Source organism: Sciurus carolinensis, unplaced genomic scaffold (assembly GCF_902686445.1).
Source record: "Sciurus carolinensis unplaced genomic scaffold, mSciCar1.2, whole genome shotgun sequence".
Classification (NCBI taxonomy): Eukaryota; Metazoa; Chordata; class Mammalia; order Rodentia; family Sciuridae; genus Sciurus; species Sciurus carolinensis.
Window position 1 is genome coordinate 624,024 of NW_025920119.1, and position 23,410 is coordinate 647,433.

Below are 23,410 nucleotides of genomic sequence, written 5' to 3' on the forward strand. Positions count from 1 at the left end.
ATCCTAGCTGGCTGGAGGGGTGGGGTATGAAATGAGTGGCACAGTCTGCAGTAGTTGGGAGGGAGGGCAGCTCTCTGAGGCTACAGGTTTCCAGCCACATGTGCTCTGCAGTGGGGCCCCATGCCCTGGAGTACACCAAGATGAAGACTACAGTTCACTTCTAGATCAACCCCTCAGCCCACAAACTGGTCCAGAGGCACCACATCCACAGCTCACAACTGTGGTAGGACTTGCCCAGCAAGCAACCATACCTGCATGAGTGGGGTGGGTAGTGGGGCTTTGGGAGGGATTTGGGGCCAGGAAACAGGGTAGAGGTCCTGAAGGTCACCCCAGGGCCATCTGTTTGTCTCCCGTCACACTACCATATCCAGAAGAGGCATTCAAGTGGAATCATTCTTCTCTGCCTGTGACTACATGCAGCTCCTGCACCAGAACTCCAGAGCCACCCTGCTCTATGGCAAGAACAATGTTCTGGTTCTGCTGGTGAGTGTTCATTGTGGGCCAAATCTTGCTCTAATGATCTGGCTGTAGGTTATGGAGGAGGATTTCCCTTTGGCTCCAGGTTGTTCATCCATCCCTCACTCACCTGCCAGTCTGTCATCCATCCTTTCATCCATTCACTAGTATCTCTAGCCTGCTGTCCAGTCAATCCTCTTCCATTCTCTATGGTGCTCCTTGTATCTAGGCATCCACCCACCTTTTGTTCATCAGTCTGTTTTTATCTATATCCCCCACCCACCCTTCTGTCTAATCATCTGTACATCCACCCATTCCCCCATCCTAACACTGAGTCCCATACAGGTGAATTAGGAGACAGAATTATGATTTGAATTCAGTCCAACTGGTGCCATTCATCAGTCACCTTCTATGCCCCAGAGGCTGGTCAGGATCCAGGGATGCGGGGAGAGTAGGGCACATGCAACTCCTGCCCTTGTGCAGTGTTCTCCTTGGCTGTCCCCTCTCCAGGGCCATTGAGTCACAGGCTCACTATGGTATCCGGACTCTGCTGGGAGGAACCTCTGTGAACTGTCAGCCACCCCAGTTGCATAGGCACAGTTCCAATAACTGAGTGACCCTAGGCAACTCCTTCTCCCTCTGAGCCTCTCACCATGGGCACAAGACCCTTTTTGCTTAAGTACCAGAAGACATGGTTTCAAGATGTGTCTTCTTTTCTGAAATGCTGTTTAGATTACATTCAGGACTTTTTCACTACACAAGTTCCCCTTACCCATTTTGAATCAGGTCTTTGAGACCTAATTGAATATAGGATTTTTGGTTTGTCTTTTAATCTTACATTGCTCTTCCCAGTACACACAAGAAAAAATGTAATTGAAGTACATAACCTAAGATATCCCTAAAGTCTTCACAGTCCAGAAGTTTTATTGAAATACAGTATTGACCATAAGTTTACGTGTTATGTAGTACAGCTTTCAGGCTATGTTGGCAGAGTTAGGTTGCAGCCAAGCCTATATGACTCACAAAGCCAAAACTATTCCATCTGTTTCTTTACACAAAAGTTTTGTGCCCCTTGACCCACAAGTGTAGAAAGTGCAGCAGTTCTTCAAGAACATGCATTCTCATCTCTGGGGTGGGTCTGTTGTCCCTTAAAGTACTAACTTGTTATTTTTCAAGGAAATTTGGAATTACAGGCATCCCTGCAGGAATGAATAATGTACCTGCTTCACCAATATCACATTAGTACTCTGCTGCTCTGTTCCCAGCCTCTCGCTGTCACTGTAACTTTTTTCAATTCAAAGTTGAATCACAGACTAATCTCTCAAAAAGACATTTAAAATAGAAACTATCCTGCTTGTGCACAATAATAATGGTGCACAAAACTCAGTTGAAGTGAGTACAGCATGAACAACTATGACCAAGTCTGTGTGAGTTCAGGCAGTCACCTCTGCATCACAGTTGTGAGCTCTCATCAATAATAAGACATGTCCCCCATTTAGGGAGGTTAAAATGTGAAAGTAACAGAATGTGTATCTTAGGATTGATGGAATACTGCTCCTCCATGGAGTGTGTGGCTTAGCTGAGGCTGTGTGTGGACTGAGCTGAGCTCCCTATGTACTTGGTGTTCAGTAAACAGTTATGGGTCTTTGCCTGTAATTTAAGTAGATTTGGTGCAGGGGATGCCTCCTTCATATTTGATGGATGTTGCCATATCCCTCCTACTTGGATAAAATAAAGCAGATAAGAAATCCTTTGGGCAATCTGGGGAGGTAGAGGATCTGACTGCTGGCCTGGAGTGTGCTGGGGATACTTGGGGAGCAGGTTTCTGGGGAATGGGCCACAAAGCTCAGATGCCATCTCTTTCTCCATTGAGATTGGCCCAGATAAATGCCTGATTTGAAAATGGTGATTTTAAGAGGGACAGAGTCCCCTTCCTTGTTCTAAAGACCCCTAGGCCTCAGGAGAGAGAATGTGACAGTGTCAGGGGTGAGTAGCTTTCAAGCTGCTCTTGGTAGAACTCCTCCACCCACAAGGTTGGCTGAAGATGACTTTGCTGAACATGGCCACCCAAGGAGGCTTTGGAAAGTTTCAGCTTCTCAGATAACCTGGCTCTGCATCCTAGAGTTGAATGATCAGGGCCTTCATCCATATGTCCTCCATCATCATGGCCAGGCCTGATCTCTTTCTGCAAAGGGATGACATGGAAGCTGTCACCAGGTACCTGTTCATGCTCCAGTCAGCTGACATCGTGACCTTGGGCTGGACATTCAACCAGCTTATGAACAGGTTCATGGGGGACCTGAACTATGAGAAGAGGTAGGACACTGGGTCCACGTGTATCCCCTGAGTCCATTTACTCTCCTTGGCACAGGGAGATTCCCTTCCTGGGAAGCAGAGGTGTGCACCCTGCCCTGTCTGCCACTCAACTGGTTGTTATGGTGATCTGGCCGGCCTCCCTGAAGCTGTGAACTTAAGGGTAGCTCAGAAGCTCAGGAGGATGAAGAAACCAAGAGAAGAGGGTTAGGGCTGGGGTTACCCAATGACCTGGAATACCAACCAGAGAGGGACAGCTTTATAAAGACCCACAGAGCCTGCTAATGCAAGAAAATGTCCAGTGTCCGCCCACCCTTTCTCATCACTCCTTAAAAGGGGATGGGAGTAGTTGCAGGGTTTCTGCTCCCTGGAGCTGTCTCTTCTTTGGTACCCAGGATATATGCAACCACACAACACTATAGTGAATTTGGAGTCATACTGAAAAGAATCACCCGACTGGAGCTTCCTCCTTCAATATCTGTATTCTAGCCCAACAAGATGGCCTTATGGAGAGCAAAGGGCAGTCATGGGTCTGAGGCGACCACCCCATTTTTCTAGTCCCAGGAGCCTTGGCTGCTGATGGGAAGGAAAAGCAGTGTTTGGGCTGTTCTGAATCCACATCAGATTTTTTTCAAGAAGAATTTAAGCTTTTTTTAAATTAATTTTTTAATGTGATGCTAAGGATTGAACCTAATGCCTCACCTGTGCTAGGCAAATGTTCTACCACAGAGCTACAACCCCCACCCTTGGATTCTATTTTTCTTTTGCATCTTCTTAAAAAACATTTTTATGGTGAAGAATTATTAACATAAAAATAGTTATGATACAGGTTTCTGTGCCCCAGCCCTCTTGACCATAAATTATGTCCTACTCCTTCATGTTTTTCTGAAGAAGTTTGCAGATGACATAGGATTTTATATGCATTTTAAAACATATCTTTAAAAAATAAGGACTAATTTCAAGAAGTATGCTTTTGGTAGAACTCCCCAGCCCACAAGGTTGACTTCAAATGACTCTGCTGAGCATGGCCACCCAAAGAGTCTTAGGAAGGCTTTAGCTTCTCAGATATTGTTGTGTTCTACTTAATATCAAGTTCTTTGTGATGCACATTAGGTCCTTGGGTGATTCATAGTATTTTCTCAATTGGTCACTTCCTGCTTAGAGGTGGTCAGTGAGAGGTCCCAGGCTGGGCTGGGCAACTCTGTCCCTGCCAGACACTGGAGCTTCTAATAAAGAACAGTGTAGGGCTGAGGAGAGGCCTCTTGACCTGGAACTCACTTCTCTATCTTGAACCTTGAAATTTGACTTTCCCTGGCCTCCCAGCTGTGTGTGGCTCACACCAACCCTGATCTTCTTCCTAGCATTTACCAAACAATAGTCACATGACCATCCTGTGCACACTCTTCAGTCTACTGCCTCACCCTCCAATCTCAACAAGTTAGCAAGGCCCTAAGTAACTTAACAAAGTCTTATTTCAAAATACAAAGGGCTGAGTATATAGCTCAGGGTCTAAGCACCCCTGGATTCCATCCCAGATAACACCAGCCTGCTCCTCCTTTACCTACAGGGTCTCTTGCCATGAGGTGCTCTGCCTCCTCTGTGGATTCGGGCTCCCTTCTCTCTGACCACCAGGAGCTCCCCAGGAGGCCCATCTCTGGGGACTTGTTCCCTCAGCCTTCCCAAAAGCACCCGGCAGGCTCCCCTTCCTTTCCCTCAGTGTCCTGTGAGCTCAGCTAGATGAGCACATGGCGAGGCATGGCTGCCTGTTTTCCTGGCTCTGGTCTCCCTGTTCTTTTCCTCTCTCTGGCGATCATCAGCCCTGCCCATCTTCTGGGGCCTCCAAATCTTGGTGGTGGTTTTCATTGAATCAGGTGGGCTCAAGGACCTCAGTTGGACTCTGATCTAAATGGCTCTTTCCTATTTTCTATTTCAGGGTCTTTTCTTTTCCCTGTGCCAGCCTGGAGGGTGGGGGGAGCTGCTTGCTTTGGGGATGAGGTTTTTATGACCTACATAGATTTAACCAAGGCTCTTTTGCCCCTTCTATATACCACAGTCTCCCCAAATTTGATGGATGTCTCCATGAATAACCTCCCATCTCTATAGCAGCCCAGCCCCTGGAAATTCTTCTGCTCATCCTGTTCACAGCATGATTCAGTTGGTGGCAGCTCAACCAATGGCTGCAACCATGAGAGATAGGAGGGACTTGTGCTGTTCTTGGAAGAGATTTAAGGATTACCTAGTGATTTGTGGATGCCCACTTCATTCCCTGCACGAAATTTGGAGAAATGAACAAAAGCTGTGGAATCAGCCAGAGCTAGATTAAAACCTGACCTCGTGTAGTTGTACCTTTTGGAACTTACTCACTGTATCGGTCAGGATAAACAAGGCTCTGCCACAGTAACAAATAGACCTGATATCTTAGTGTAACTTTTTACAGCAACTGATTTATCACACATGCTGTGTGTCTGTCCTGGGTCATCCAGGAGCTCTGCTTTCTCCACATTAAAGAGCAGCCACTGTGGATGTTGCCATTCACAATGTGAGAGGGAATAGTAGCTCTGGAGGGGTTTGAATCAACAACAAATGTCCCACCAAAAAATGTTACTTATAATGTCCTCTCCCAATCCATTGACTCTACCCACAGGAAACCAGGAATTGCAGTCCTACCATGTGCTTGGAAGGAAGAAACCAAAAATGATATTTAGAAAAACACCTACAAAATGCTTCCTTTATATGATTATGAGGAACAAATCAAATAATGGTTTAAAGAGGCCTGCACATGATACTTGGCACATGGCAATGTTCAGTAAGTGACACTCAATGTTGCCTTGCACTAAATTAAATCTCAGGTTCATCTCTGTCCATATCCACAGAGCTTTTGTCTCTTGGGAACTACTCAGCCCATTCATGAGATTGCTATAGTTTCCCACTGGCCCAGGTTGGACTGGCCTTGTAGAATCCCTTCCTTATGGCCTTGCTGGCCTTCTTCCTAGTGGTGTGCAGTCTTCAGGCATGGGACTGTGAGGGGTGGGGGCCAGCATCAGATCTTCAAAACTACCTCACCCCCAGCTTTACAGTATGTGGTTCAGCAGTATCACCTGGGAAGATTCTCAGTTTATTATCCCAAATATACTAAATGAGAAGCTGCATTTAACACCACCGTAACACACATGTCAACATTTAAGTGCTGATACAATTGGAGAGTCTCAAATTTTATTGTGCATCAATCACCTGAGGAGGTGCAAAATGCATGAGTTCCAGGAATTTGTCCTAGAGATCCTGATTGAGGTTTCTTGAGGGCCCAGGAATTCACATGTTAGAGAAACCCCAAGTGTCTCAGGCTGGATCTGTCATCTCCACAGGCTATTGAGAAATGCTGCTTTCCCTAATACACACTCTAATTGTATTTTCTTATGTACCTGTTGTGGTGGAGAGCTCAACACCTTGCTGAGCACCAAGCCAGATATGGAACAGTGGTGGGTGTGATGCTGTGATTCTAACATGACCAAGACAACATCACCACCCTGAGGCACAAAGAGAACATTTTCCCATGTGCATAACTGGAGATTAAGGTGTGTTTCTTCTCCAGTTTCCCTGGGTTTTCCTGGGCATCCCCTTGTATGTCCTGAGAATAAATACATGGCTATTCTTCCATTCTGTGCTCTGCAAGAGTATACAGCACTCCTTTGGCAATTCTTATAATTTTCAGCAATGCTAGGGCCTTACTCTTACCTCAGCCAAAACAGCACCCAGAAATGACCTTGCAAGGGGAAGCTTAGAGGTTCACTTGCTTTGTAGTCATCCCAACTGAATACCATCATGGCTTAGCTTTGTTCCCTTGGGTCGCTTGAAGAAAGTGACAGAAACCCACTTCAAACTGATTCAGGAAGAGAATAAAATGTGTTGGCAAAACTTAGCATTTCAGAGGCAAGTGACTTCAATAGGAAGCCCTATTCCAAAATAGGAAGCCCTTTCTGTGTCTTCAGATATTGACTTCATTTGCCTGTTTGCTAATTCCACACTCTGCTCTCAGGCAGGCCCTCCCTATACAATGGCAAAGATGACTCCTAGCAGCCATGAATGAATATCTCACTGGCTTTAACTCAGACAGATTAAAAAAAAATGCCTGTTTCCTGATAGTTCCAAAGCAAGTCCCAGGACTGATTCTCACTGGCTCTGGTTGGATTGTGTGACCATCTCCAAGTCAATCAATGTAACTTCAACCTCGGTCCTGTACTAGGTAGAGTCACTTGTCCCATCCAGACCACAGGAGAGATGTTTATGGGAGAGGTGATACCTCAAAGGAAAATTGGGGTTCTGATAAGAAGGGGCAATGTAGCTGAATGAAAATCACAGCAGCCCACCCTGTGTTCCCCTGAGAGAATGTGTTGTGGTCCTCTTCAGGAAACCTGGGTTACATGCATCTCTTATAAAGCACCTTCCTTTCTCTAGTTTCAGGACTCCTTTGAAGCTCTCTGTGACAATATTAAGTACCAGAGCTTCTCCAGAGCCTTTTATGAATGTGCATATAGGTCTTCATTGCTAGTGTGGTCTCCAAGGAACATCTATTAAATGCCTGCTATATACCAGAAATATCAGGGACAGATCCTGGCTCTGGAGTTTGAACATTCCTATTTTCTAGATAACTTGTTTCAGTCTCAGTTTGCTCATTTATAGATTGGGGATAAATTTTATCTCTGGGTCCTAAGAGGGCAGTGGTCACTGGGCCCCTGGTAAAGGAGACTTGGTTTGGTTTGGTAACGACTGAATTCTGACAATCCACCCTGAGGGTTTGTTTTCTGAATGGAATGAGAAGTGAGTGTAAATTCTTAGCACCTAGTATTGCATGTTGTACATGCTCAATAAATGTCAGTTTTATTTGGCAGACAGAAGAGAAAGATGACCTGATCTCATCCCCAAAACTTAAAAAATAAACTAATAACACAAATATTCTGTTTATTCCCATTAACCAGACAAGGCACAGAGGGGCAATGTGATTTGCCCAGGGTGACAAAGCTAACAAACTAAAGACCAAGAACTTGAATCCTGGCCTACTTGACTCCAAAGGCTTTGATTTTTCTCTCTACTCTCTTCTTCCTCAGCATATTTTATTTTCCAAGCCTCACAGCCTGCATGAGGAAGATAAAGCATGTATTTTTAGGAATTCTAGAGAAGTTTTAATACATCCCACATGGGCCTGAACATTGATGTTTGAAAACAATTTCCTTGTCAACTAGGTTTTTGTATTCTTCAGGATTTCTCAGAACCTTGACTATGCTAATATCCCCATCCCACTCAAGAAACTGAGAGCATAGGTGAGTAAGGGGAGCATTCCCTCAAATGTATTTGGTCACAGAAGTCTGGATGGGCCTGCATGGGCCCATCATCTCTGAGTGCCTGGAGCGACAGAGAGCGTAAGCTCCCCTCAGCTGAGGTTCTTGCCTAGTCTGTGACCACTATCTCCAGTGCCTGAGGCAGAACCTGGCATAAAACAGGCACTGTGCAAGGGTTTATCAGACCCAGGTGCAAGATCTTCTCGGAAGAAGGGTAGGGGTTGACATGAGTCTGGAACCAGGTGATCAGATGACAACATGGTACATCCCTGATGCTGATTGAGAGCCCAGATTCAAACCAGGAGGCCTGGAGCCAAATCCTGACCCTGTACTTCCTATAGTGATGTGACATGGGCCAATGATGTGACCAGTGCATGCCTCAGTTGCCCCATCTATAAAATGAGGATAATGCTAATACCTGCTTCATAGGGTCATTGTGAGAAAAGCTCACTTATGGAAACTCAGGGTACAGCCCTGGCTGTTAATGCTGTGTAGCACCAATTGCACTATAAATGTTGGACATTCTGTGACAACTACCACCATCATTTTACCTTCCTGTTTTGGGGATTCATGAGTCCTCAGGATCTAGAAGGTCCAGTATTCTCTCTGTAAATTGGGGATGAGATGCTGGAGAGAGCCAAGAGGAAGGGGCACAGTCATCAAATGTTATAGACCGGCAATTGCCAAGCACTTCTTGGTTGCCCCGCACCCTCGGGGGCCCAGGGTGCAGCAGATGAGGGGTGACACATTGGCAGGCATTCCTTTAAGGTGACAGGTCCATCCTGGAAACAGGCTGAGTGCCCTCAGATCTCCAGGTCACTGACTTGCTAGGCCTTTCTTTATCCAGAAGCAGTTTGGTCAGGAGTCCTCAGGTTCTCTGTGAATTTGAGGCAGAGGCACAGTGAGAGTGAGGAGTCCCTGACCTTCTTCCTTCCTGATCCTTTCCTGCCTGCAGTCCATAAGTTAAATTCTTTGGATTTCAACTAGTAGGGTGGCATTACCATGACAGAGGCTGAGAAAGGTGACAAAACTTCTGAGGGGTGAGCGGTCAAGCCATCAAGTGACCTCACCCCTCTGGGCTTCATTTTCCTTTCTAGGAAAAGGGGTGATGAGAATTTTGCAGGGCATGGGGGTTTAATAAGCTGGGGAGAAAGACACCCCTTTGAAGACTCCATGAGCCTGAGAGGGGATCCAGATGGGACAGCATGACATTTCCTTTTCCTCCCCAACAGGGTGCACCTACAACTGACACCTGTCTACCATGGGGACCCATCTGTCAGCCCTGGTAAATCTCATGACTGTGTGTCTGGACTTGCCCTGTGATGCTGGGCAGGGACTGACAGCTGGGATCTGGGAGCAGTACCTTCAGGACAGCATGGTAAGCCTTTGCAGGGCTTGGGTTGCCATGAGGCAGGCCGCAGGAAGGCTGTCCTATCATCTGAGAATTAGGGTCTCGTGTTTGTGGGGACTTGAGTTGACCTGCTGAGTTCTGTACAGGCACATTAAGGGTCCCTTCTTCTCGAGAATTCCAAGATCCACAGCTCACTTCTTCCCCTTAGGGTGGGAGATTGAAGGACATATACAGGTTGAGCATAGCTAATGTGAAAATCCAAAATGCTCCAGAATTACTTGGGCATTGACACTACACCACGGTGGAGAATCCCACACCTGGCTTCATGTGACAGATCCTAGTCACAATGCAGCTGCACTAAAAACTACATATAATTACCTTCAAGTAATAAGGAATATATGAAACAAATGATTTCTTGTTTGACCTTGGACTACATCCCCAAGATATCTCATTATATACTTGCAAATATTCCAAATCTGAGAAAACCCAAATCTGAACACGCTGGTCCTAAGCATTTCACATAAACGGTACTTAACCTATTTGCCTTCCCAGAAGGGTAAAGATGGATTGAGTGGGTACCATTTATGATTATGTATCAGCTGTGTGCTCAGTACTGCACAAGGTATGATGACTTGGATCCGCTACAGGAGTTTATACTCCTGTTCAGACTCCTAGAATGAGAACAGCTCAGTTCAAGGCAGGCACTGGATCTTTTCCACTATGGATCAAAACTCTATCCCATTTCTGTCTTGTGGCCTAGGGCCTAGGATTACATAGTTCACCTACAGGCAGTCATTGCTTGAATGCTTTCTAAGATTTCCTGATTGCTGTAAAAGTGTCCCTGGGGGAAAAATAATCTTGATGTTATGAAAAAAATTTAATTGTTAGCTAGTTTGGGAAACATTGAGGTAACAGCTATCTGTATGCCTCAGAACTTCTCTAAACCCTGGCTGTGCTAATATCCTGGTCACACCTCAAGAAATCAGGGGAGTGAGGGAGAGTAAAAGAAACTTTCCCTCAGATGTATTTGGCCATGGAAACCTGTTAGAAAAAGTGCCTCCCATAGCTAGTGGAAGGCAAACTCATTTTGAGAACTTCAAGTTTGGGTCAAGAACAGGATCTTGGAAGAGGCCTCTGTCTCCATGCTGGATGTAGCAGGTGGCCTTCCCACCAGGTGCTGGAGAGGATACAGCTGTTGAGCCCTGGTAGGGTGGGGAGGTGCTATTAGTGCATTCCTGGGATGCCAGGGAATTGGGAGGAAAGATCAATTAGTTCCCAAGCCTGAAATAACAGAAAGGTGATTTTGCTTTTTGCCAAAATACTTACTTTTTTTTAAATTATAGGAGTAATGTCCATGTAGAGTGATAATTCAAAGAATGAACAGGTGTATAAAATTAAAAAGAAATTTAAACATCACCTCTCCACTTTATTCTTCTAGTTCTGATCCCTGAATGAATGACCTCAATTTGATGTAGAATGTTCCATGTATTAACTGTGTTTATCCATAAGAATATCTTTATATCTTATCTGTAGAAGCCAGATATATATATATATATATATATATATAATATATTTACATATAGATATATGTAAATATATCTATATGTAAATATATATATCTATATTATAACTTGTCTATATTTCTTTATCTATGAATCTATAGTATATAGATACATATATACCTTATCTGTATTTTTATAAATCTATATCTGTAGATAAAAATCTATATATCCATGGATATGTAGAGGTAGAGATTTGTGTATATTTCCATATCTACCTACATATTATATGTATAACTCTTTATCTTTAAATATTATCTTTATCTCCTTCTTATTTTTGTTTAGATTTATATGTAGATATGTAAGAATTACATGTGTGTGGGTTTTCAAGATGGCAGACAAGAGGGAGGGTGCTTTTCATGTTGCTCCAGGACACAGGATTCAAAAGAGGAGATAGTGAGAGACTTGGGACCAACTCAAAGCCACCGGGTGAGTCTCTCCCATTGGGGAGGCATCCCAGATGGGGCGGTAGCCCCGGAACACAGGGAACTTGTGAAGTATAGTTGCCTGGTGAGACGACCCTCCTTCGCTGAAGCGGTAAACACGGACAACTGGGATCATTGTAGAGGAGGCGGCTCAGCACAGCACTTGGACTCAGAGCAACCACTGGGGCTCCGGGCATCTGCCTGAGGAGGAGCTGCGTGGCGAGCTGTTTGGACTCAGAGCGATCGCTTCTGAACACTGGGGGCTGCCCGGAGGAAGAGGAGAAGCGCGGCGGGTCGCTTGGTCTAGGAGTGACTGCATCAGAGCCACAGGCGATTGCCAGAGGAGGAGGCAGTGGTGAGTTGTTTGGACTCAAAGCAACCGCTCCTGAACACTGGTGGCCTGCCTGGAGGAGGAGCGCGTGGGTCGCATTGGTCTCCGAGCAACGGCTCCTGAACACCTGGGGGGCTACCCGAGGAGGAAAAGGAACAGGGCGGGTCACTTGGACTCAGAGTGACTGCCTAGGGCTACAGGCGGTTGGCGGGAGGAGGAGACCGCAAAGTAAGTTGCTTGGACTCCTAGTGACTGCATCGGAACACTGGGTGGCTGCTGGAGGAAGAGGTGTGTGGCGGGTCTCTGGGTCTCGGAGCTATTGTACGGGGCTCCAGGTGGCGGCTCAGAGGAGGGCCTGCATAGCCAGGCGAATTAGGTACTGAGCAGGTTCCCAGGACCGGCTTCTTGGTGGAAGAGCCACACAGAGACATGCATGGGGCGGAGTGAAGTTTCCAGGACTGCGGGCAGAGTCCTCTGAGGAGAGGCAGCCTAAGGAGACTCATCTGCGAAGGGTGAGGCTTCCCAAGCCCAGGAGGTAGGTCCAGGCCCCTGGGAACATTGCAGAGGAAGACAGCCCAGCCCAGGTGGTAATTGTAGATTAAGGGGAACCTCTAGGAGGGGAACTGACCAGTGAGACCTCACCACTGGGGCAGTGTTGCCTGCCGGGTGAGGTTTCTCCACAAGGACAGTAAAACCAGAGACACAGGCTCAAACAGGCCTTGCCTCAGCCTGCAGCCTAGTTCCCCTTTGGATGACCATTGGTCAACAAGTGGAGACACCTCTGCCCACTATCAGGGAATATACCCCACATGAGGGTCACCAACCGTTAGAGAGGCAGCTTCCTTGTGGAACACCGCATTATCAACTTCCTCCAAGACTGCAGGCTACTGAGGATAAGAGAGGATATACTAGCAATCTTCAGGGACATTATAAGTCAATAGAGGAAATCTGCAATATCTTAATGAACCACTGATTCCTGAACAATATGAGAAAACAAGGGAAGAAAATGCCCCAAAGAAATCTAGGTGTTACATCAATAAATCCAATGACAGCATGACAGAAGAAATGACAGAAAGGGAGTTCAGAATGTACATAATTAAAATGATCAGGGAAGCAAACGATGAGATGAAAGAGCAAATGCAGGCATTGAATGATGAGATGAAAGAGCAAATGCAGGCATTGAATGATCACACCAATCGACAGTTAAAAGAGCAAATACAGGAAGCAAAAGATCATTTCAATAAAGAGTTAGACATATTGAAAAAAAACCAAACAGAAATCCTTGAAATGAGGAAACAATAAACCAAATCAAGAACTCCATAGAAAGCATAACCAATAGGATAGAACACCTGGAAGACAGAATATCAGATATTGAAGACAAAATATTTAACCTAGAAAACAAAGTTGAACAAACAGAGAAGATGGTAAGAAATCATGAACAGAATCTCCAAGAACTATGGGATATCATGAAAAGGCCAAATTTGAGAATTATTGGGATTGAGGAAGGCTTAGAGAAACAAATCAAAGGAATGAACAATCTATTCAATGAATAATATCAGAAAATTTCCCAATCTGAAGAATGAAATGGAAAATCCAGTTCAAGAGGCTTATAGGACTCTAAATACACAAAATTACTACAGACCCACACCAAGGCACATTATAATGAAAATACCAAACATACAAAATAAAGACAGAATTTTAAAGGCTGTGAGAGAAAAGAACCAAATTACATTCAGGGGGAAACCAATACGGATATCAGCATATTTTTCAATCCACACCCTAAAAGCTAGAACGGCCTGGAACAACATTTTTCAAGCTCTGGAAGAAAATGGATGCCAACCAAGAATCTTATACCCAGCAAGTCTTACCTTCAATTTGACGATGAACTAAAATCATTCCATGATAAACAAAAGCTAAAAGAATTTACAAAAAGAAATCCAGCATTGCAGAACACTCTCAGCAAAATATTCATGAGGAAGAGATGAAAAACAAGAAGTAAATCAGCAAAGGGAGGAACTATCCTAAAGGAACTGTCAAATAAAGAAGGAACCAGGTGTGTCAAAATGAATAAATAAATAATAAAATTTTAAAAAAATGAACCAAATGACTGGGAATTCAAATCATAACTCAATTATAACCATGAATGTTAATGACCTGAATTCATCAATCAAAAGACATAGAATGGCAGATTGGATTAAAAAGAAAGATCCAACAGTATGTTGCCTGCAAGAGACTCACCTCATAGAAAGAGATACCCATAGACTAAAGGTGAAAGGATGGGGAAAAACATATCATGCACATGGACTCAGCAAAAAAGCTGGAGTATCCATCCTCATTTCAGATAATGTGGACTTCAAGCCAATGTCAGTCAGAAGGGATAAGGAAGGATATTTCATACTGCTTAAGGGAAGCATAAATCAGCAAGATATAACAATCATAAACATCTATGCCCCAAACAGTGGCTCATCCATGTATGTCAAACAAATCGTTCTCAATTTTAGAAACCAATAGACCGCAACACAATAATACTAGGTGATTTTAACACGCCTCTCTCACCACTGGACAGATCTTCCAAACAAAAATTGAACAAAGAAACCATAGATCTCAATAACACAATCAATAATTTAGACTTAACAGACATTTATAGAATATACCATCCAACCAAGAGCAAATACACTTTCTTCTCAGCAGCACATGAATCCTTCTCTAAAATAGACCATATATTATGCCACAAAGCTAATGTTAGCAAATACAAGAAGATAGAGACACTACCTTGTATTCTATCAGATCATAATGGATTGAAGTTAGAAATAAATGAAAGAGTAAAAGAGAAACTACTCCAACACCTGGAGATTAAACAATATGCTATTATATGATAAATGGATAACAGAAGATATTAGGAAGGAAATTAAAAGAATTCTTAGAGGTAAATGAGAAAAAAGAAATATCATATGAAAATCTCTGGGACACTATGAAAGCAGTACTTAGAGGAAAATTTATTTCATGGAGCACATTTAATAAAAGAGTAAAACTCAACAAATAAAGAAACTAACACTACAGCTCAAAGCCCTAGAAAAAGAAGAACAGACCAACACCAAAAGTAGTAGAAGACAGAAATAGTTAAACTCAGAGCTTGAAATCAATGAAATTGAAACAAAAAAACAATACAAAAAATTGATAAAATAAATAGTTGTTTCTTCAAAAAAATAAACAAAATTGATAAACCTTTAGCCACACTAACAAAGAGAAAATGAGAGAAAACCCAAATCACTAAAATTCGGAATGAACAAGGAAATATCACAACAGACACGACTGAAATACAAAACATAATTAGAAGCTATTTTGAAAATCTATACTCCAACAAAATAGAAAATTTGAAAGACATCAACAGGTTTCTAGAGACATATGAATTGCCTAAACTGAAAGAGGAGGACATACACAATTTAATAGACCAATTTCAAGTAATGAAATAGAAGAAGTCATCAAAAGCCTACCAACAAAGAAAAGTCCCAGGACCAGATGGGTTCTCAGCCGAGTTCTACAAAACCTTTAAAGAAGAGCTCATTCCAATACTTCTCAAAGTACTCCACAAAATAGAAGAGGAGGGAACCCTCCCAAACTCATTCTATGAAGCCAATATTACCCTGATACCTAAACATGACAGAGACACATCGAGGAAAGAAAATTTCAGACCAATATCCTTAATGAACATCGACGCAAAAATTCTCAACAAAATTTTAGCAAATCACTTACAAAAAACATATTAAAAAGATAATGCACCATGATCAAGTGTGTTTCATCCCAGGGATGCAAGGTTGGTTCAACATCAGGAAATCAATAAATGTCATTCACCATATCAATAGACATAAAGTCAAGAATCACATGATTATTTCAATAGATGCAGAAAAAGCATTTGATAAAGTACAGCACCCCTTCACGCTCAAACACTAGAAAAAATAGGGATAGTGGAACATTCCTTAACATTGTAAAGGCCATCTATGCTAAGCCCATGGCTAATATATTCTAAATGGTGAAAAACTGAAAGCATTCCCCCTAAAAACTGGAACAAGGCAGGGATGTCCTCTTTCACCATTTCTTTTCAATATCGTCCTTGAAACTCTAACCAGAGCAATTAGACAGACCAAAGAAATTAAAGGGATACGAATAGGAAAAGAAGAACTCAAACTATCCCTATTTGCTGATGATATGATGGTATACTTAGAGGAACCAGGAAATTCCACCAGAAAACTTTTAGATCTCATAAGTGAATTCAGTAAAGTAGCTGGATATAAGATCAATGTGCATAAATCTAAGGCATTTTTTTTTACATAAGTGATGAATCTTCAGAAGAGAAATTAGGAAAACTACCCCATTCACAATAGCATCGAAAAATAAAATATTTGGGAATCAATCTCACAAAAGAGGTGAAAGACCTCTACAATGAGAACTGCAGAACACTAAAGAAAGAAATTAAAGAAAACCTTAGAAGATGGAAAGATCTCCCATGTTCTTGGATAGGAAAAATTAATATTGTCAAAATGGCCATACTACCAAAAGTGCTATACAGATTCAATGCAAGTCCAATTAAAATCCCAATGATGTACCTTACAGAAATAGAGCAAGCAATTATGAAATTCATCTGAAGAATAAAAAACCCAGAATAGCTAAAGCAATCCTGGGTAGAAAGAGTGAAGCAGGGTGTATCGCAATACCAGATATTCAACTCTACTACAAAGCAATAGTAAAAAAACAGCATGGTATTGGTACCAAAATATAATGGTGGATCAATGGTACAGAAAAGAGGACACGGACACAAACCCAAATAAATACAATTTTCTCATACTAGACAAAGGGGCCAAAAATATGCAATGGAGAAAATATAGCCTCTTCAACAAATGGTGCTGGGAGAATTGGAAATCCATATTCAACAGAATGAAACTAAACGCATATCTCTCACCATGCATGAAACTAAACTCAAAATGGATTAAGGACCTCAGAATCAGACCAGAGACCTTGCATTTTATAGAAGAAAAAGTAGGTCCAGTGCTTCAACATGTCGTCTTAAGACCAGACTTCCTTAACAGGACTCCCATAGCACAAGAAATAAAAGCAAGTATCAATAACTGGGATAGATTCAAACTAAAAAGCTTTCTCTCAGCAAAGGAAACTATCAGCAATGCAAAGAAAGAGCCTACAGAGTGGGAGAAAAATCTTTGCAATCATACTTCAGATAGAGCACTAATCTCCAGAATCTATAAAGAATTCAAAAAACTCTACACCAAGAGTGCAAATAATCCAATTGACAAATGGGCTAAGGAAATGAATAGACACTTCACAGAAGAAGATCTACAAGCAGTCAACAAACATATGGAAAAATGTTTAACATCTCTAGTAATAAGAGAAATGCAAATCAAAACCACCCTTAGATTCCATCTCACCCCAATTAGAATGGCGATTATCAAGAATAAAAGCAACAACAGTTGTTGGCGAGGTTGTGGTTAGAAAGGTACACTCATACATTGCTGGTGGGATGCAAATTAGTGCAGCCACTCTGGAAAGCAGTGTGGAGATTCCTTAGAAAACTTGGAATGGAACCACCATTTGACCCAGCTATCCCACTCCTTGGCCTATACCCAAAGGACTTAAAAATCAGCATATTACAGAGATACAGCCACATCAATGTTCATAGCTGCTCAGTTTACAATAGCCAGATTGTGGAACCAACCTATATGTCCTTCAATTGATGAATGGATAAAGAAAATGTGGTATATATATACAATGGAATATTACTCAGCCATGAAGAATGATAAAATTATGGCATTTGCAGGCAAATGGATGAAATTGGAGAATATCATGCTAAGTGAGATAAGCCAATCTTAAAAAAACCAAAGGACAAATGATATCGCTAATAAGTGGATGATGACACATAATGGGGGGTGGGAGGGGTTAGTGTTAGGGTTAGAGTTAGGGTTAGGGAGGGGGGGCAAGAATGGAGGAAGAAAGGAGTGCGTAGAGTGAAAAAAGGGGTGGGGGGTTGGGGTGGAAGGGAAGAAATAACAGAATGAATCAAACAACATTACCCTTTGTAAATTATGATTACACAAATGGTATGCCTTTACTCCATGTACAAACAGAGAAACAACATGTATCCCATTTGTTTACAATTAAAAAAAAAGTGTTCACCAAAAAAAAAGAATATATATGTGTCTATATATGTAATAGATAGATATCTGCACCTCTATAATATTGATAATTACCTTACTTATATCTCTCATTTTTAAAATGATATAATTGTTTTAAGTAACCAATTACTTTCATATCAAGGGTGTCTTTCAAATATGTATGTGAAATATTGAATGTAGAACTTCATATGTAGAAGATCCACAATTTTTCAAATATACCCCTAATGACAGAGAGCTGGATTCTTTTTATTTTAACCAAAATGATTATAAACAACATTTCAATCAACATCTTTATAGCTTTCTGTACTTGTACTTTTATTTCAAGCAATTTCTAGAAGTAAATTCATTGATATATGTTTAAATTTTAAATAGAGATGCCAACTTCCTGTCCCAGAATATCGTAGTGATCATAATCCCAGCAGTTTGTGAGTGTCCATGTTTTCTGAGTAATTTAAAAAATTTATTGATTTCTGGGCTTAACTCCAACTTTACTGATTTATCACCTCTGGGCAGGCAGCCTGGAATCTGATTTGAAAGGTCCCAAAGGACTCTGGTAATCCTCCCAGTTGGGGAGGCCCCAGTCTAAGGACAAGTTTGTTGAGACACTACAGTGAGTAGGTCTCACCTAACACCTTTCCTAACCTGCTTGACCATGTCTCACCTTTAGCTGCCTATTGGCATTAGGGTAGACTGAACCAGAAAGGGACAGTCCCCACTCTTTCAGCTGCTTGACTCCATGGCATTGGTTTATTGCTGACTCAAGAGTCCCAGATGGGCATTTCTGAAGGGCATCTGTATGAGTAAAGAGAATGTTCTTCATATTGCATAGAGAATTCTCTTTCTGCACTGAAGTTTTGCTCCACTATCAGTAGATCATAAGAGAAGAGTAGGAAGGATATTGGTGGATGAGAAGACACTGACAATGGTTAGGGGAAGGCTGGGGCTCCACAGATCTATTGACCAGGGCCTGTCACTGTTTGCTCTCCATGACAAGATAAATCCAGTAATGGAAAGGGTTTAGAAACTTCCATATATTTCAAATTGTATCTTATTAAATGTTATCCCTCTCAATTAGAAATGTAAAAAGTAAAACCAAACCAAACCAAGACCCTGCTCTTCATCACATAATTTGGGAAGCATGAGTATCAAGACAAGAATAATTCATGATATCTATACTAAAACCTAATAGGGAACATATCTGTAGTGGAGTATGTTTTCTAACTTAAAAGCAATAAAAGCATCACACATATTTTAAGTAAATTTGATTATATATATCTATAATATATGGTAAATTTATATTGAATTAACATATATTGTATGTATTAAAATTCACCAGAGGACATACATGCAGTGAATTATCTTTTTCTATATAGAAGTATTATAAGCAGCACACATACTTTTTAAATGTATCTAACTAATGTAAACATATCCTTCTAGAATACAGAAGTTCAAATAACCAGGGGTTGTGATGCATGTCCATAATCTCAGCCACACAGGATGCTGGGGCAAGAGGATCTCAAGTTCAAGTTAAGCCTCCATGTCTCAAAATAAAAAAATGAAAAGGAGTTGGGGATGTAGCTGACTGGTAAAGCACACCTGAGTTAAACTCCACTACCAAAAAAAAGTATTAAGTTGAAATAAACAGGAAGAACATCATGGTATAAAGTAGAGATAAAACCAAGTAGAGAAATGTTAAAATGCCAGGAAAAAGCCTGACAAAGGCCACAGAATGATTAATCTCATAAAAGGAAGTAGAATTTATTTATATAAATAGCAGGTATTGCTAGAACTTGGATACTTGTTAGGAGATATATTGAAAGGTGGTTTTATACTTTATAATAGCAAACACTAAAAACAAAACAGTGAGATAAAGTTAAGGTGAGATTTGTACATGTTAGGAAGCTTGGCATTTTTAGCTAATATATGAATTTGATAAGTTTAAAAAGTAAAAAAATAAAAAGGATTTCTCTCTGGTTTAAATTCTTATATACATGTTGCACTGTGTGGTAAGCTATGAGATTAGTCTTGGTGTATTTTAAAGGGTATTATACCAATAAGTTTTCTTTAAATTTTAAGAATACTATGAAAGTTGTTATTTCTACATTGTCTAATCACAAATTATATTATGAAATATAGTATTTTGAATTAATGTTTTTCAAACCTAAAGACAATGCACACTTGATTTATCATGCTAGATAAATTACTATTGGGATTCTGAATTGAGAAGTACATGTTGAATAATTGCTTACATCATGGAGTCCTAAAAGTGTTAAGAATAACTTTTAGTTCAAAGAAAATTAATTTTGTGGAAGCAATGGATGGAAGAAGAAGGACAACAAATAAAACACAAAATAATGATTTCTAGGCAACTTTCTGAACTGCCAGAATGTCTTTCTTCATCTCCCAAAAGCCAGCAGCATATGTCAAGATCTGTCTCAAAGGAGACTTCTTGTTATGATCCTCCCCCAGCCTCTCAGACCAGGCACACTGCTTCTTACTCCTGGTATTCAGCAAGCACTGAAATTTTTAGAAAGTGGTTTATTTTGTCAACAATATCTGAATGTGTATTTGTTTCCTCCTTTACTCTCAAATTGAGTTACCTTTCCTTCCTTCCTCTCTCTCTCTCTCTCTCTTTCTCTCTTTCTCTCTGTGTCATCTTTCTTTTTCCCAGAGTTCTGAGGATTGAACCCAGGGCACAACACTTGCTAGGCAAGTCCAACCCCTCCCCCCTTTTTTTTGAGACAGGGTCTCGCTAAGTTGTTGAGGCTGAACTTGCAATCCTCCTTCCTCAGCTCTTGAGTATCTGAGTATCTTGTGCACACTGCACAAGCTTACGTTTATTTCTTGTCTTTCTTTTCTTCTGTTCTTTCTTCTTTTCTTCTTTTTTCCTTTCCTTCCTGCTTCTCCTTTTAATTTCCATTTATTTGCCCCATGTATACAATAGATTGATTGGTCTTATTAACCACTTCCCAAAACAGAAAGAAGCAATGTTCTCTGAAGGCATGGAGGTGGCGTTGAGGCAGGAACCAGATGAGGAAAGGGCTCTGCATGGCCACCTGGCTCTGAGTCCTTGCATCTTACCTTGTTGGAATATTTGGAGTAACATACACTAAAAGAAGGCTTTCATCTCACAAAGACTATGAGACAGTCTTCTTATTTCATGGCATAGCTAATTAATTTGGCTAAACTGTCTTGGAAATTTTGCTATTTTTATATTTGAAAACCAACCATAAGCTATTTCCTCCCCCGCCATGAAACACAAGTTGAGTTAGAAACTCATTAGTCTCTAGTTTTAACTAAAGTGAAGAAATGTGCTCTGAGGTTATAAATTCTGAAAACAAGAATGTGGATGTTGGGAATAGCAGCTCATCTAAGGTCATGTGGCCACAATGATTCCTGACTCTAGCTCCTTGGACAATAGCATGAAAGGATTGAGACCATCCCTTCTGTGATGGGTCCTTATTAGAAGTTAAGGTGATTCTGGAATTCTCAGGGATCAAGCAACCACCATGGATCACATTTAAGTGTTCAGATGTTTCTTTTGGAGGCAAAAGACTGCTGGATTGTGATAAATAAGCCTTCTCCATTGGGCCATTCTTGGGTCAGATGATCATTTTTAATATATATTTTATTTTTTTTTAATTTTTTATTGATTTTTTAAAAATTTGTTCTAATTAGTTGTAATCACTTGAGCTAACATTGCTATTTGGTAAAATTGAGAATTCTCATCCCTGTCCTGTCAACACCACCAGGGACCATGGAGAACTAATTGAAAGGAGACTTCTCCAAAGGCTTTGCAAACTTTTGCAATGCAAATGAAGGATCACAAGTACTTTACAGAGGAAGTCATTGAGAGTCAAAGCAAATGTCTAACATCATAAATCTAGAAAGTGACAGAAATAAACAGGTTCCTTGATTCTAAGTTCAATGCTCTTTCTATCACATGCTATTTACCATTAACCCATCTTGTGTTGCAACGAGAAATGTAATACACTAGAAAAGACCATATGGTCTTAACTTTTTCATTATGAAAAACAGCTGCCTTTCTTATTTCATACTTAAAAATAGTTTGTGGGCTTCCAGTATAGAGAGAGTTATAGAGATAGAAGAGTGCCACTCCTCCAAGAAGAGAAAACCTGAATAGTCTGTAAATTAGAGACATTTTTTGAACCCTTGAGAGTACTGATGTCATGGGGCACATAACTAACATGAAAAAATTGAAAGAGACAGATATCTGCAGGGATAAGCAGGACCTGATGATTACCTATCTGTAGCAAATGCAGCCTGATACTGTATAAGACACTACAAAGACTGAGCTAGAAACTTCTAATGAACTGCTCAAGGTGGAGTGTGAGCTAGCAAGAACATTGGAGGTCATGGGGGTTTCAGGCAGAGCAAAGTTTGTTCCATCCTGTCTATATGCTTTTTATTATTATTATTGTATACAAATGCTTTTTAAGGAGCAAAATTAAATGTGTGACATTTTGTGTGCTGTGTAACTTGCAAAAAGTAACTTGAGTGCTGTGTGCTGTGATGATGTAATGATGTGGTGTTGCCTCAACATAAGACTGATGTTGCCCCAAGCGGAGACATGTTCAACTGATCCCGAGTAAGATAACTGACTTCCCCTGACCAAGACCGGCTGGCAGGCTCTGATAAAAAGGATTTATAAGGACTCATGTTGAGCCTAGCTCCATTCTCCATTTTACACCCATGACACCAGTGCTGCACCAAGCCTGGGGGAGACTCACTGACTTGCTTGTTGCTTGCTGGAACATTTGTCGTCCTGACCATGACCGAGATGTTCCCATGGAGGTAACCTCAGAGCTGCCTCGTCTTCCATAACTGCGGAGCTGCCCTGTGTGCATCCTGCCTAAGACATCTCTACGTGGCCTGGAGACCATGACCTCCCCACCCTCACACGCCTTCCAGCTGTCCTCTCCGATCAGGACTCTGGCCGGAGGGAGTTCGCCAGTGAGATCTCCTGAGCTGTCTTCTTGATTAGCCTCTGGGAGTCGCTGCCCTTCAACTCAAGACATGTCACATGGGAGTGGACCTTAGGAATGGGTCTCAGTAAGGAGTGAGTCTTGCTTATTCGGGGCTTATAGTAATTTAGTGATTAAGTAATGTATGATATTGGTGTGACTAGAGTTAAAATAACTATAATCCTTGTGTGATTAGCATCAAATAAAAGTCAATTGATTTTGGACCAAATTTATTCTCTTTGACTCCTCCTTGTCGCTCATGACAGCTTTCATTTCAGGGATTCCAAAAGATGGGAATTCTTGGGAGCCCTGGGTAGCCTTCCACATGCATGGTGCTTCCTGGCAGAGGGAAATAACAGCCACTGCCCAGACTCCACAAGACCCCATCCATCTCTCCTGTCCCTAATGACTACAGAGGAAGACAGCATGGTTAGAAATTGTTCACCTAATAGGGAACAGAGAAATGAAGCTCACG

The 23,410-nt window shown here is 41.6% G+C and overlaps 1 pseudogene; it reads left to right on the forward strand.

Moving 5' to 3' along the window:
• The window catches only part of LOC124973669 (small G protein signaling modulator 1-like), a 32,994-nt pseudogene extending 30,218 nt beyond the window's left edge, over nucleotides 1-2,776 (forward strand).
• The last annotated feature ends 20,634 nt before the right edge of the window (nucleotides 2,777-23,410 follow it).